General features: G+C 38.9%; 1 protein-coding gene across 5 annotated transcripts in view; it reads right to left on the reverse strand.

Moving 5' to 3' along the window:
* The window catches only part of cadm1a (cell adhesion molecule 1a), a 382,815-nt gene that overhangs the window by 16,635 nt on the left and 350,073 nt on the right, over positions 1-16,107 (reverse strand). The gene's annotated exons all lie outside the window — the stretch shown is intronic.

A 16,107-nucleotide genomic window follows, 5' to 3' on the forward strand; every position in this document is an offset into this window, starting at 1 on the left:
CTGGACCTTCTCTCCATCCACCAGAATGCCCTTTCTTCTCTCATGCGTGATTATCAGCCCCCTCAACACACCCCCACTAACACTCTCCTCCCAGCCCGCTGTCACTGAGCAGCCTCCAGCTTTGGTCATTTCAACAACGGCTGAAAAACTCCCCAGGATTTATGCTTGTGGTTGCGAAAGGTGGCCAGAAGCCTGGTTTGCGTGTGTGTGCGCTCATGTTGAATGATTTTTTTTCATTTTTAGTCTGACACCAGAGATCTGAGCATTCCCTTGTGTTAGAAAATGTAATCTCTTTAAAAACAACTGTCTGGCAACAGGTGATAAATTCATTATGAAGAAATGACTGACATTACTTATCATCAAAAAGCAGAAACTAAATAGCACCAACAATAAGAAAAACTGTGTCAAAATGATCCAAAGAGAAAAGTCTAGTCAAGGTCAAAGGCACAGAAACACAAGGCGCTGATTAAATTGACTCCCTCTAGTCAAGTCCTGTGTCTGCCCTGCTCTTGGTATATTGATAATAACAACAGAGGAGACTGTGTGTATCCTGGTGTTGTGAGACAGAATAGTATCAGTGAAATGACATCGGGGGCTTTGTGTAGATCTGTGTACACAGCAGAGACAGCCCTGGGTGACGGAACTGTGCCAAGGAAATGAGGACTAATCCTGGAAAAGAAGCCCGAGACAATGGCCACATTTACATACATGCAGTAAACAGACTGTAGTACATTCTCTGGTCAAGGTCGTACACAGAGATGATCTGTTCACACGGACCACTCGTTGCGCACCTCACTGACTCTACCCATTTCCATAAATCAACAAGAGCAGTTGGGACTATTTGCAGCTTTCACCTTTTTTCTTTTTTCCCCGTAGACTTTGATGTTCTTCTAGTTTTCTAGAAAACAGACACAAGATCATCATTCTTAAAGAACAAAATAGGTTGTAAGTGCCTTTCAAAACAACCAATGTGATTCATATGAGAATTACTTGTTACTTTTAAGTAATGCATTACTTTACTTAATTACTTGTAGAAAGTTACACCGCTCCTTACATTACTGCTGCACACACTGTCACCTAATATGAACTGCATTTAACAAGCCCAACAAACTCAGTCACTCCGGTCGCTAGCTCACTAAACTATGGTTTTATACTGGACTAATCAAGCTTCTTTGACGTATTTATCACTGAAGCAGTGTTATACATCATGCGGAGGAGTCTTTCAAATAATCTGTCAGACAATCTGTTCCTGCTCGGAGTCAAAATAAGACTGCCCAGGCTGAAGAGCCTCTCCACGGGTGCAGCCGACTGCGCCGCTGTGCTGAATTTCATGGACATTGTAGGGAAACGGTTCATGATCTCCATCTCTGACCCCCGACTTCGAATATTCTAATATAGACAAAGTGTCAGAGTTGAAAGAAGCTGAATCCTCTTCATCGAAAGCAAAGAAGCGATTATTGTGCAAACGGGCTTGAAGAGGCATGGTTGATCTGCCTATTATGCAGATAATTGAAGAACTTATATAATGCAAGTAACATCATAATTGTTTAATTAGCAACTGTAATGTGATTACTGAATGTGTTACATTACTGCCTTAAAGACAAAAATGTAATTTGACTGCAGTAACGTGTTACTTTGTAATGTCCCAACATTGGCCACCATTGGTTAAACACTGGTGAAGTTTATCAACTAAAACTAACTGAATAATGCCTTAAATCCCAGTTCTCCTCCTTAATTATCCCCTGAAGCTGCTTTAGGTTTGGAACAAGACTACATAGATTCTCTAAAAACTAAGAGTCTACTGCAGCATTAATGTTAATATGCTGCTGTTTATAAGGTACAGTGTTTACCATGATCACCATCTTAATACAGCTGAGGTCTGAAAGCCATAGGTTTTGCAGGTATTTGGTCACAAACCCAAGCCGACAAGTTAAAATTTTGAGCTGATGATGCTGCTTGAGGAGAAGTTAAGGGATCACCGAAGCTATTACAATTCATCCTGAGGGGGACAAGAGTGTGTGTACCAAATTTAATGGCACTCCATCCAACAGTTCTCAAGACACTGCCTCCGAACAAGCTGATATTCTGTATCAGCTTGTTCCAGCTCTTCATTGAAGCTCTATGATGATTACACTGAGTAAAAAATTCAATCCCAAGACTCCAAAGTAAAAGTAAAGTCGAGCAGAGTTCAACTTTGGTGAACTTTAACATGCAAATTTCCATGCTGACCTATTGCAAATCGTCTTGGCAAGGCTGACTTTTGTAAATGTCCAAAATGGAGGAATACTGTACCAGACCTATCCATAACCAACCATTGCCACTACATGACCTGCAAATAGTCACTATGGTACTAAAGTTCCAACACCATTTCTTGTTTAGCAAGGACTTGCAGATGAATCCTGCTGTGCCACTGTCTTGGCACTCTACAGTTAGTGCTAGATTGTAGACAACACTGCTTGTTCTCACACATACTGTACATAAAGACTGGCTGCCACCAGGGGAAACAATGATGTATGTAAACAGTGTCAGGAAGTCTCAAAAGGACTGTTGTAATTGAAATTTCATACAATTGTTTAATCACAGCTACTTAAATAAGAGCAACTGCAACGTGTGGTAAAAGAGGTAGTTCCAAATGTGTTCAAATCAGTGCGGATGTGGAATTTCTACTGATCAGCACAGGGTGGTTATTTAAAAGTACATCAAAGGACTCTGTGACGTTTGACCTTTGTTGCACAGACCTGTGGCTGCTAACATTTAATAAATGCCTAGCATAGCATATTTTCTTCGTTATCACTGCCCCTGTATGCCTGCTTTGTCATGTTATTTTGGCCGTCTTTGAGGAGCAGTGTTGTGGCACAATCTCTATCTGGTGTAGCAATGCTGACAAAAACCTGCAGTGATAATACAATCCTTTAGCAGGGCTGAGTGCATGGTGTCGGCCTCTAATCCAAGCCTCACCTCAAAGGAAATTCAGACCAGCTTACATGCATGGATGGCGTCAGGGAAAAGAAATGGGGGAAAGAAAATCTGCTGAATTCCATATACAGCTCACATTATAGCCTGCACTTTATCACTGCTACTAAAAGTGAGTGAAGCCAGCGACAAAGGATGGTTTTATTTACATGTAATACTGAGGGTACTGTTTATTGATAGATTTTTAAAACTAATGTCTTTGCAAAGACAAAACCTTGGTTGGAGCTTCATGGAATCAATCTGGGAAAACTTTTACTCCAGCATTGCCTGCCAACACCCAGACCACATATGGGAAGCAAATGGCACAAGAGAGCAACCAAAGGCTTGGAAGAAAAGGGGAGCTAGAGCTGAAACTTTAAATTAGAGAGAGCTCAATTTCAAGTGAAGACTGATATAAATTTAGGATGTAACCCATATCCCATATTACAGAAAAAAATGTGCTTCTTTACAAACTGAAGTGATCATTTTATGAAAAGGAGTTTTCTTTTCTGTGTCCTGTTGTTCTCCATGCCAACACTGACCCGGCCAAGCCAACAAAAACAGTCCAACTTTCTCAGATTTAAAGTTGTAAGACTTAGTTGCTGTCATGGCAACATTGAGCCTAAATGCAAATTATATTAAGCACATTTAAAACCAAGTAACATGCAGGTCACATGCCTTGGGAGACATAATGCCAGCCTCAAACTCACCACCTGTTTTGTGTGCCTGCTTGGAGCCTAGAGTATCAACCACATTATGAAAATGATTATCTAAAACACAAAAAATTATAAATAAATCAATTTAACATTGAATGGTTGAGGCCTATAGAATGTGCAGACCATCACTGTGGCAGATGATCAAGGGACATTTCACCACATAATGTATTAAAAGGTTGAACTTTTTCTGCCACCGCATTGCAATAAACAAATTCATCATGTACCCGACACTAAGACCCAATTTACAACTGGTATGGTAATATAATGTGTATCTGGATTCATTATCTGCAGAATGACATCTGACCACAGGCTTTTGCATTTTCAGCTGGTAATAATTAGCATTCTCCTCTCTCAATTCTGCTTGTATTCTGAATAAGACTTAAATAATGCTCATCAGTTGAAAGAAAGGACTGAGGGATACTCTCAAGGGTCAGCTATGACGTGCAACGAAAGGGTCACATGGTTCCCCAGATGATGTATCCTAATGATTTTGGTGATCCACTGACCTTTCTTCTAGCAGCGCCTCAACAACGAGTGTACGGTTCTGCTATGAGATTTGGCACAGACATTCAAGATCCCCAAAGGATGAATTGTAATAGCTTTTCCTCTGGTGTCATTATAAGGTCAAAATGTGAATTGGTCCGGTACTTAGGTTCAGGACCAAAAAGATGCAAAACCAAAGTCTTTCCACTCTGCATCAACATTATGTTTAGTGCCAAGTAGCAAATGATAGCTAACATGATAAACTGAGATGGTGATAAACATTCTACTGCTAAACATCAGCATGTTAGCATTGTAACATAGCTTAAATCACTATTGTGCATAAATACAGCCTCACAGAGCCCCTAGCATGCCTCTTTGTCTCGTTTCTAAGAACACTGTCCAACCTAATTACACCTGGCTGAGATGCATTTTGTAATCATTTACGTTTACATTTATTCCAGATAAGACAGACCTACACACGGACACATGCTGCTCTCAAAGTAGATCACTTACTAATACTAATAAATTCCAAGGCTACACAGTTTATGAAAGCATCTCGAACATTTCTAGATCGGGCTGGGCATAGGGACCAAGTACTGGGGGCTCCGGCTGAAGCCAGGGGGCATGTTACCCCTAAAGAAAAAGAACATTCATATTAACAATGACATGTTGTAGACTAGTTGACAAAGAAAGGAAGTGGATCAGTTATGAGGTCCATTATTAACGTTTAAATATAAAACACAAAATGAACTGTTGCAACTTGATTTCTGTAAGTGTATCTAGCGGAACTGAGAAGATTACAGACACATTACATAAATATAACATCGTTATTTTTTTGACAGCAATTACACTGATGTTTTTATTGTTATTTTCTATATAATTACCGTTGTATATGCTAAATTGTTAGCAAGAGGTTTAAAAAGGGTTTGCGAGAGATAATGTGACAGCAGTTGGTGAGAGACTGCTCTGATGAAGCAGGTGTTATCATTGCAGCAGGTAGCAAAGCTGGGCGCCAGATGGGGATGATTGACAGTTTGGATTCATGTGAAATTGTCTCGCTGGTTTGTGTGCATCTGGCGGCCTAATGCAAAGAGTTTTAATAAAACCAAGGACATTGAAAAATTATAAAGTGAAATACACAGGGCTATTACCAATATTTCCAAATAAATAAATAAAAATGTGACTACTAACAAAAAGGTATGGTAATTTATGTATATTCATAACAGTAATGCACAAAGACATAATACAGAACAATGTTGTCATATTTTGAATTTCTGAAATGCAGTGAAAATAAGCATGTGGCAGGTTTTGATTTAGACTCAGGGTTCAAGCTCTGTATGACTTTATCAACTGGCCGAGGGCTGTGATGGGTCAACTACCCGTAGTAGTAGTACAATTTTGCTCCCCAAAAAATATGACTCTAAAACAAAACATCATAACACGTGCCACTTGGGCTGCTTTTGCTGTTCAGACTGATTAAAAACATCTGATTTATGTCGCAGTTGAGGAGAAAAAAATCACAAGTGATTACACGTCCTTTTCTATTTCTTCACTTCTCCTTCTATTTCATCATGTGAAAGCCAGACGGAACCTTAGAGGTTCACTTAACTTTCAGCAGGAGGTGAGGTATGAGAGGAGGAAGGGGTTTTGGAGGGTTTGTCACCTGTCATACTCAGTTGTGCAGTCTGAAACTAATTAATGCAGCATATGTGCCTCATTTGAAGCGAGCCCCCAAATGTAGGTTCAAGCCAGCGAGTGCCAGCCTCAAAATACAAACACGTCTATCTCTGTGTGCACATGTAAAATGCACACACAAAGAGCTCTTTTTTGAGCTAAAAACCTTCTTTTCTTTTCTAAAGGGGTGAAAATGATTTCCACTCACTTAAAATCATGATGCAGCGAATGTGGAAAACAAGCTGAAAACTCCATTTTGTAATATTTCTGCAGTGACCCAGTAGTAGCACCCCGGTTGACATCCCTGCCCTCTTAAGAGAATTCATCAAATTCTGTGTCTTTCCCTTTCAGAAACACATCTTTCAGATATTTGTTGACCAGTGGGCGCCCAGTGAAATACAGCCTCTGTGCAAACGCATTAAACAAAAATTCTTTAACCCTTTCAACTCCTGTCTGTTTTCACTCTCTTTATTTACAGGCTTGCACAGTCACTAGACATCTTAGCATGCCATGCAAGTATTGTTGTTTTCAGACTGAATTACTCAGAAATGCCATCAACTGGCACGCTTACTGTTACCGTACATATTTGAAGACACCTTTATGACAAAAAAAAATTGTGGGTGACTGTAAATTGGGTGGGGATTTTCCCCACAGGTTTTCAACACACAACAAGTATCTTAATAGAAATGAATAGAGGAGCATGTCAGCGTTCCAGAGACAAAAATATATGTGGATGGGACATTCTGAGCCTGAATACTGTCAAAATTATATAATGTAAAACCCCCCAAAAAGGCTACTTTTCCTGAATTTTGTCATTCCTATTGTCTATTTTTTTTCCTATTTACATTCTTTCCCATAATGCTTTGGGTAATATAAACGGGACAATACTGCCAGAGTCAGTCACACCGGAGCCAGATTTTCACTTTCTTTCTTTACATGTTGGTGAATCTGCACCAAGGAAAGTCAACTCATTCCCAAGTTGTCAAATAGTGCAGCTTGGTCAGTGGCTTTAAAACACGACGCTGTAGCTACCCCTCTACCATCAGGTAGTATAAAGAGTGAGTTACTCTGCATATGGAGGTTGTGGGGTGGATGGATGGCTCAAACAAACATAGGACCCGTGTGAAACCAAATGTAAAAAAAAAAAGTTTTATTCATGTCCTTAAGTTACGTCAGGTACGTAAAGTAATTGTACAACCTTTTCCTAATCCTAAACGTTAACCATGCAAGCTTTATTGATGCATATTAATTATCGCTAACTTGACCGCGGAGCCCTGCGCCTTCAGAAAAGATGTAACAGGGATACCTACAGCGTTATTTTGAAGTGGAGGGCATGACTGACTGTCATAATAAGCACTGTATCCAACTATATTTGATATTGAACAAAATGTCTAAATCTACTGACTACAAGGCAAGGTGTGAAGTTTTTAAGGAGCCTCTTTTTTATGTGTTTCTATGCAGATTTATGACCGTTTATCCTCAAGTGATATCAGAGAATGTGCCACTTTATCACTGGAGGTTCCTATTATTCTGACATTATGTTCTCTGTTCAGATCTGACAGAGTGATTACTGAGAAGGGGAGAGGGCTTTTTTTAAATGCTTATCCAGGTTCACTGGGTTGAGGTCTACAAGGTTCAGCCAAGGCCAAAACCATCTCATCATCATCAAACCAATTCTTTTGTGTGCACACAATCATCAGACAACTGCTGTGGCTGTCAAAAACCTGCCACTGTGTCCCTTTAACTTTCCAATATGTCATGTTGTCAGTGATGTTGGCTATGCCATCTGTCCCTTTGATAGTCAGACGACCCAAGATCACCTGTGCGCTGCTGTCTCTGAAGTCTGCAAGGACTCGGTTTTCAAATCAAAAGGATGGTTTTTGGAATTTGGCCAAATTTTTAGACACCCATCCTTCCGAATTGTTTAAGAACCAACCACGCATAGATACATACATACGCATTACAGATGTGAGCGCACACATAAAACCCCAAACAGCTTCTCTGAACATGCTTTCCTAAGTTGGCTGCCACATACTGCAGTAATCAAGAGCCTGAAGAAAAATCGCTGCATTTGTCACCCATCAATAAATGTTAGTGATTTGGCTCATTGTGGCCCTGTCTTTTAGTGAATGCCTTGTCTCTTTAATGACATCCAAATGTGACAGCATAGTCCTTGGAATAAAGGGAAAAGTCCTGTGCTTCACCTGCCACAATCCCGCAGTGAGCAAAGTGGCCATTATACTGCTGTATTCCTTTCCACTATTAGATCTCTGAGCGCGGCTCAATTATCCCACTGCTTTCACACGCTTGCTGACAGCCGTGTTGGCAGATGTGTCCTTTCCAGGCGCGCTCACCTCTCCGGATGGGAAATTAGTCAGTGCAGCTAGCCATCAGCTAAAGCAACTGACATCTTCCACCAACATGCCCTTTCATTAAGAGTGAGGAGATGGAAGTGAGATGAGAATGCTGGTTGAACATCCAACACCAAAATGGTGGCTCTGAACTGTGGACCACTTTTGTGCATTTTTAGAAACAAACTTGTAGGGAGTTGATTTATCTCCTGCAGGTAACATGGCAACAATAGAAATTCCTCCACAAAGCAAGGCCCTGATCATTGAGAGCGCTGTTGATGGGCACTTTCTGTCCCAAAATGCAGCTGAACAAAACAGACAAAAATAGTGGACTGTGGCACAATTGCTCCAGCTCAGAAACACACAAGAAGTAATAAGTCTTGTGGTATCTTTTTACTGGCTCTTCCAGAAGTTTTATCTTTGAAATGTTCCGAAGTAACTTTGATTCACGTCTGTTTGTGCAATAATGCTATATTGTCATTGTGCTACTGCCAACACAGTGCGCTATTAACAGAAATAAACAACAACAGATTTGTACTAATATACTGCCAGTTCCTGATTACACACAGAGCCATAGCCAGAATATTAGAATAACTAAGGTTTGCTTGTCAAAACCCTCCTAAAAAGAAGTCTGTAAACCTTTCTTTATATTTTATTTTCGAATACTTTTATTTAACTCCAAACACAATAGTCTAAATGTGGTTTTAAAGCCTTCCCCCACAATGTCAAGAACATAACTCCAATGGAAAATTACTAAATCCCCTTTTTTTAAATTCATTTTTAGTAGTAAAAACATTCATATTTAAAGTTGCATTCATTCAACCCAGTTTGAAGCCCTGTAAATTGACTGTGTGGTTCAGTCAACTCCACTCTCATCAACCTTAACAAGCACCAAACATCAGATGGGCAAAGTTGGCAGCAGGCTGGTAAAATTGGTAGAGAATTTAGCAGCTAAAGATGATTTTTCTCAATTTTGGTGAAGACTAAAACAGAACTCGATGGAGAGTGAACATTAGACATTACATTGCCAGAATCACGACTCCAAATGAATTCTAATGTTGCTCGATGTGTAAGCGTATAATAATAGTTTGTTAGCTGTAACAACTTTATAAGAACATAATATGTAAAACTTGCTGTAGGCTGTGAATGGCGTTCTGCCCCCAAGTGGCCAAAAACCTAATAAAAAAATTAATGAAGCTTTACGAATACTGACTGAAATGAAAAGCAACCTCAAAAACTCACCATTTATAATTTGTGTGTAATTATTAAATCCTCCTCAACTACTCAAGAGTTGTTTAAACACACTACAAGGAGTTTTTAACTGGTTATTAAACAGTCTCCATTTAATACTGATGCCTGTAAGCACACAAGACCACGAGCAAGTTATTCTTAATATCTTGGATTTGGTTGATTCCCCTTGAAATCAATGAAACGAGGCAGTAGAAACACTACCACTTTTGTCCACAGAATTAATATAAAATGACAGTTCCTTGATGCTGCTTTAAGGAGACATTTTTGCTATTTTGATAAAGACTGCTTTGGCCAAAGGTTTTATGATCAACTTTCTTCTTCCCTCCATTATTTTTCGAGTTTGTGTAGCTTTAGTCAACTCTGCTCCTCTACTGTGCGAGCGTTGGTGCAACTCCTTCTATAGTTTTGATTTTAAATGAGCGCCTTCAACTTCTGTGCTTCTTACAAGGGAAAATGACTTTGCACCACGAGAGTTTTTGAGAGCCAGAAGAGCAATGGTGTTTACCCACACGCATAATAAAATCAGTCATTATGTCTTGAGTTTTTCCAGTTTCTGGGTCTCTCTCGTTTCAGCATCGGAGCTAAAGCTTAATTTATAAGAACAAAACGTTTCAACGCCCACCTCTCCAGTCCACTGGCAGCTCATCTCAGAGCCTCTTCTTTTCTGTGCCACATGTTTAATTTGTTCCCTTCTGCCCTCCACGCCTCTTCCCCTGTACCTGGCCTATTTTAGTGGGAAATGGACAATCTCTGGAAGAGCCTTGGAGCTCAATAGTGTCTCAGCTTCCTCTCCCTTTTAGTCACGACAAGCGGGGCATCACCATGGCAACAACATTTGAGAGGATATAGGGAGCCAGGCGGTCAGTGCTGATGCTTTTCTAAGAGGCTCCGACTTGGTGTCACACACTGGGCATGGAAATATAGACATGAATTAGCATTTTTCAAATACATAGGGATTTTTGGAGATAGCCCTGTTGACACCAAAATTATTAATCATAATTTTAAATAGACACTTGAAGGGAGCACTAAATTAAATGCACTTAGCTTTCTGAATTGATTTAGCTCAAAATAAAAATAAAAAAGTGTATATTCTAAATAATAAATCATAGAGTAAAGTAATAGAAACTTTTTTTCAGACTGAAAACAGCTACACGCTGGGTTGGTGGGGGCATGTTGTGTCAGGTACAGGTGAGATAAAGCAATCTAATCCAGGAAGGCAGATTTCAATAATTTAAGAAAGTTTGAAGGATTATTAGTAGCCAAAACACTGCACAGTGATTCATAATTGTATGAGGAAGGATTTTACAATCCTGGAAATGAATCACAAACAAGCCTTTAATCCTAATACTGTTAGGTATAAGGAAATAGTATAACACTTTTTATTAACCACCGCACACTGGAATGACTTTACTGTGATTTCATTAGGAGCGAACAACGCAATGTATTGCGAGTTGGGTGGTGCTTGGTTTGGGCCACATTTTGTGCCTGATCACAAGCTGTCTCGTATTACAGCTAAACAGTGCATTAAAATATGTATCTGAAAACATTTTAGGGGAGAAACAGGCAATGCATGTTTGATCAGCACTGCCTAGTTTGATCTGAGTTTTGTGCGCTGCGACTCACTCACAAGGTCACAAGGTAGCCACGCCCTTAAGCATACCCTGCGTTATCGTATATTTTACTCTAAATTGGACCATAATTTATTGAATGACCACCATGAGTCCAGAATCAAGTGAGAAGTCGGGTAATTTTGTGGGTTGATATACAATCAAATACATTTTTGGCGCCAGTAGAGTCGCCCTCTGCTGGCCATTAGAAAGAACAATATTTTTGCAGTGGTTTCACTTTCAGACCAAGAAGTTCTGTCCACTAATATACAGTAATAAATATACTGTCAATGGTTTTAGCTAGGTGCACCTAATAAACTGCTCATGTCATGAACATGTCTTGCCCTGCAGACACTCTCAAGAGTTCTGCAGTGGCTTTGTTACTTCTGTGCCCTATGTGCTGATCTCTGATACACAGGAGAAGAAATAAGTAGGCCTACTATTGCCTGTGGTAATGAAGGAACATGTCAGTCAGTGTCAGTCAGATGGTAATCCAACAAAGGAGTCTGAGAACTGACCAGCTGCATGCAAAGACAGGTTTTACAGTAGCCAGGTAACTGTAGGGCATGCATCCTCTGATTCCCTGCCTTTACCCCAGCAACCTGATTTGCATGTAAACATAGTCATGGCCAAAGCATCCCTAACATAATGATAATGGGCTATTTTGGTAAATTGCTGCATTTATATAGCGCTTTTACACTAGGCATTTTACTGTTTGTCTCTCATTCGTTAACATACACACACACACACACACACACACACACACACACACACACACACACACACTCGATTGCACCACCAACCCTGTGACTCTGACAATAATCTCGACTATTGTAAATGCAACCTATTAACTTTCTTTATTTAAACTTAACTTAAACTAAAATTATCATCTAATAGCTGCAGCTTTGTATTCCATGGCATTTTTTGTGAAATGGGTCCCACTAGGCAAATTAAACAGCTATGAAGGTACTGCTATAGGTGCTGCAGTTTGTTCAGCTGATTCTTTATTTTCATAACTTTCTGCAGCCTACCTGCTGTACTGCACCTCTCCACCTCTGGGGACATGTGTTATTGATGTTATTATCACTGCATTGCCAGTCCCTGACTCATCATTGTCAATATTCATTGAAAATCTAAGTCATTACAAAGTGATTCACTATTTACTGAACTACTGTCTGTATTGTATTCAGGCTGGACACCCACGTTGGTGGCTGGCTGATCAGACCTGTCCTCAGGACTGTGTAGGTGTGTGTACAGACTGTGTTTGATTGATATCGGTGACTCTCCGGTTTGTTTTACACCTATTGAACCACGATAACTGATTTTTTGGCCACTTGGGAGCAGAGGAAAGTTGCAAAGTCATATATTGTCATTTTTAAGTTGCTTCCCAAATGAAACCATCGAGAGCGATCAAAAACAGCTGTGGGCCGAACAGCTAAACAATGAGCTGAAACTTGCTTGAAAGCTCTGTAAAGCAGAGAGGAGCTGCAGGTCATAATCCAATTCAGGTTAATCACGGGGGACTTTACCTATCATTTGATACACTGTTATTATGAAAAGATAATGATTATAGCTGTTTTAAAGGGAAACAACTTAAACCTTCATGTACAAGTAATACAGGGAATTTTAAAAACGTTTTCCAAATAATTAAGAGAATTTTTAAACAAATTAATCCCACTAGAGGTTGTCAAAACTTCACAGGTTTGCAAGGTCTTTTTGATTTTAAAGGGTGTAAGACAACTTTTAAAGCCTATATGTCAGAATTTCATCCATCTCTGTGAAGAAAACTAAATTAAACTGTTATTTTTATAGTCTGGATCATTATTTCAACTTATTTTGAACAGGATAAGGGCACAGGGAAAACCTGACCACATGCAACATGTATATTCACTCTCTGACAAACAGCCTTATAAAAGTACACTGTTAAAACAACCTAAGAGCTAATAGAACAATGAAAAAGAAGCTAAATTTAGCTAAGTACATTAAGTATGTAGAACTGCTAAAAAATACATAAAACGGACAGAAAATTGTATAAAAAGTTATTAAATAGAAAATCTGCTTAAAATTCCTCGGAATTGCTTGTTTTACACAAATGTCCTGCAGTTATTGCTTTCACTATTTGGGTTATTGTACAGTGTATCAGTTGTTCTGTATTGTTATTATCCATTGAATGTAATCATAGTAATATAGTATATATATATATAATAGTATATCCATAAAACATGTCACTTAGTCAGGGGCCAATAGTTTACTCTGTGATAGAAAAGGAGTCCCTCAAGGAAAAGGTTGGGAACCACTGCTTCAAGCAATAGAAGGAGAGCCAGCCAGCAGACAATTTCATATGTCAAATAGTTCATTTTGCAAAAAGAGAGAGAGATTGGTGTAAAATTGGTTTACACCTCTTGGGTGTTGGAATGAACAAAGCTGATATTAAGGGGACGAACACTTCACCTGTATTTGAACTAAATGTATGTTTAAATGCTGACCTTGATTACATTTAAAGTAAATGGTGCCTTGTCAACATCCTATTCTCATTCTTACAGGATAAAATCATCGGTGAGAACCTCTATAAAAAGATTTATGGTTTTATCTTGTGGAGGGGAAAAAACACCGTGCTACTTTCAGTACAAAGCATTTTTAACCTTCAAAGAAAAAAATGAGCAAGATTACTTTGATGTCGAAGATCAGAATGTCGTGAGCTCATATTTAAGCTTATATCTGCATTAAGAAATGTCTGATGGCTCTATTGTGCGGCTGGTTGTTGCATTTAGGAAAAGAAAAATCTGCCATTTCATAGTTCAAAATGATTCATCAACTGGTACAAAACACAAACCGCCTCATATTTACACTGAAAACCTGGTTTCACATCAGCATAAGCCTGTTTGAATAAGTGGGTGTTAATTATATTTAAATATTCGATGAAACACCTGAACCTTCCACTAATGTTCATTCACCAAATAGTGTATGCATATTAATGAAATCCCATCTCATCAATCCACCGTGAAAATCCATTCATCTGGTTTTAGTCTGTGTTCTTTTGCCCTTTACAAATATTTTATGAGCGAGAAATACTGTAACTGAATATCAATGTTTTCAATATCCATCTTTTTTAAACTGATGAAACAAGATAGATACCTGCCTTTTTTTTTTTTTTTTTTTTTTACATTTACTGTAAACAGAACAAAGGTGGCAGGTTTCAAAAACCTCTTCAGCATTTTCACTTTATTATTTAGTTATTATTAAGTGAAGTTAGCGAATGCCCCTATCTAGAGTCAATGTTTGGTTTGTCTGTTCTGGGCTACTGTAGACACACGGCGGTTGCTTGGAAGGCAACTTTATAAAAGGCTCATCATGATAAACACAATGATTCTTATTTTTACCACGTTAGCTAAGCTAGCCGCTCAAAGAGGCCAATCCTCCTGTGTCACAGTCTGCAGAGTCAGGAGAGGTTGTATAGGAGCTGACGGGAGGACTGGTTGGTGACGAAAGCTGTCACCATATACATCGCCTATCTCCAGATCAGCCTATAGCAAAGTTCAACTGCAATAGCTGGATTTCAACCAGCAGAGGGCGGTCGCTATGGATTACAATACATTACAATACATATGGAAAGCTTTTAAAAATTACCTCAATGGATCTGAAGAAATCTATATGCATGCCATTTAAACACAGTTCATAATAAAAGACAATGATAAAATGGCGATATAATACAGCGGTATTACAGATACAGAGGATTTTTTCAAAATGTTATAAATTTGCTTCGGGGTGCGTAATGATAAAAACATAACCAGAGATTGGATTCTGACTGTAAAACCTAAATGGGTCCCTCACTAATGCACTCAAGCTTAAATTGCAGATTTAATTATAAAATCTTCTGTAAGAGCGGTACTATGACTCATGCCATATAATATAAAAATAACTCAAACTGCACGAGAAGAGCAAAAACTTTCCCATCTCAAATGTCTGTACCACTTTTACAATTAAACTGATCCCCGCGGTAAGTGTGAATCATCATAATTTAGCATTTTAAAAGATGAGATGGCTGCTTCTGATGTGCTTTCTTGAAGATATGTGAGCTGTTAAAACCTCACACACGTCAACGAGCCCTGAGTCCATTTGGCCGTATCTTAGAAACTGAAAGAAACAAAACAATAAAATCATGTAAATATCACCAGACTGGATTATCTTTCTGGGCAAAGTAGGCATTTGCCCGGGAGCCCCAAACCTTCAGGGGCCCCAAAGCTACCAGAATAATCTTGTGTGTTTTGGTACCTTTAACTTTGTGTGATACATAATCCTAAATAAATTTGTGTGAAGCCCACAACCCTCCGGCAGGTTTGAAATAAATGATTTCTTTAAAAAAATCGCCAAAATTACACAAATATCATAGCCAGAAACTATAAAAACAGAAATGATTGGACAAATCATGTGCAACAATTGCTTCTGTCAGGAAAACTGACCAAATGAAAATAACTTTATTCTAAATGTCTCCACACTGACCAGATCCTTTAAAAAAAAAACCTTTAAATTCTGCACTCCCCAGTGCAACTTAAGGACTTGGCTGAGACCAACAATCTACAACAGCAACAACAACAAATCAGCCAATTCAACTGAACCGCACTCTGTGTTTACACTTTTTTTTTCTTTTATGATTTATGGCATGACTGTGGCAACTGTGTTACACTGCACATAAGCCATTTTTGAGTTCTTCCTTCTAGCCATGATTGTTCCTATATAAGTGCAGGACTCACAGGTGGAGGACAATTTTAAGGAAACACAAACACAAACTTCCAAGTCTCTGGAACACTATTCTATTCCCTCCATAGATGTTCACAATTGATTCACATCCTTTTCATCCTCACCAAACCATTCAATGACCCCTCGTATCCTGTTTGAAAGCATCTGCATTTGTCATGTTTCTCCACTCATTCATTCAGGCTTTTCCTTTCATTTGTCACCCATCTGTGTATATGAAAATATATTGAAGTGAGAGCAAAAAAAAAGCTAAGAAACTGAATTACCACAAACAGAGGGTTAATGGGGAACTGTGGCTCATTTTTTTCTACACGGGCC

The sequence above is a fragment of the Dicentrarchus labrax genome, unplaced genomic scaffold (assembly GCF_905237075.1).
Source record: "Dicentrarchus labrax unplaced genomic scaffold, dlabrax2021, whole genome shotgun sequence".
In the NCBI taxonomy this organism is placed as follows: Eukaryota; Metazoa; Chordata; class Actinopteri; family Moronidae; genus Dicentrarchus; species Dicentrarchus labrax.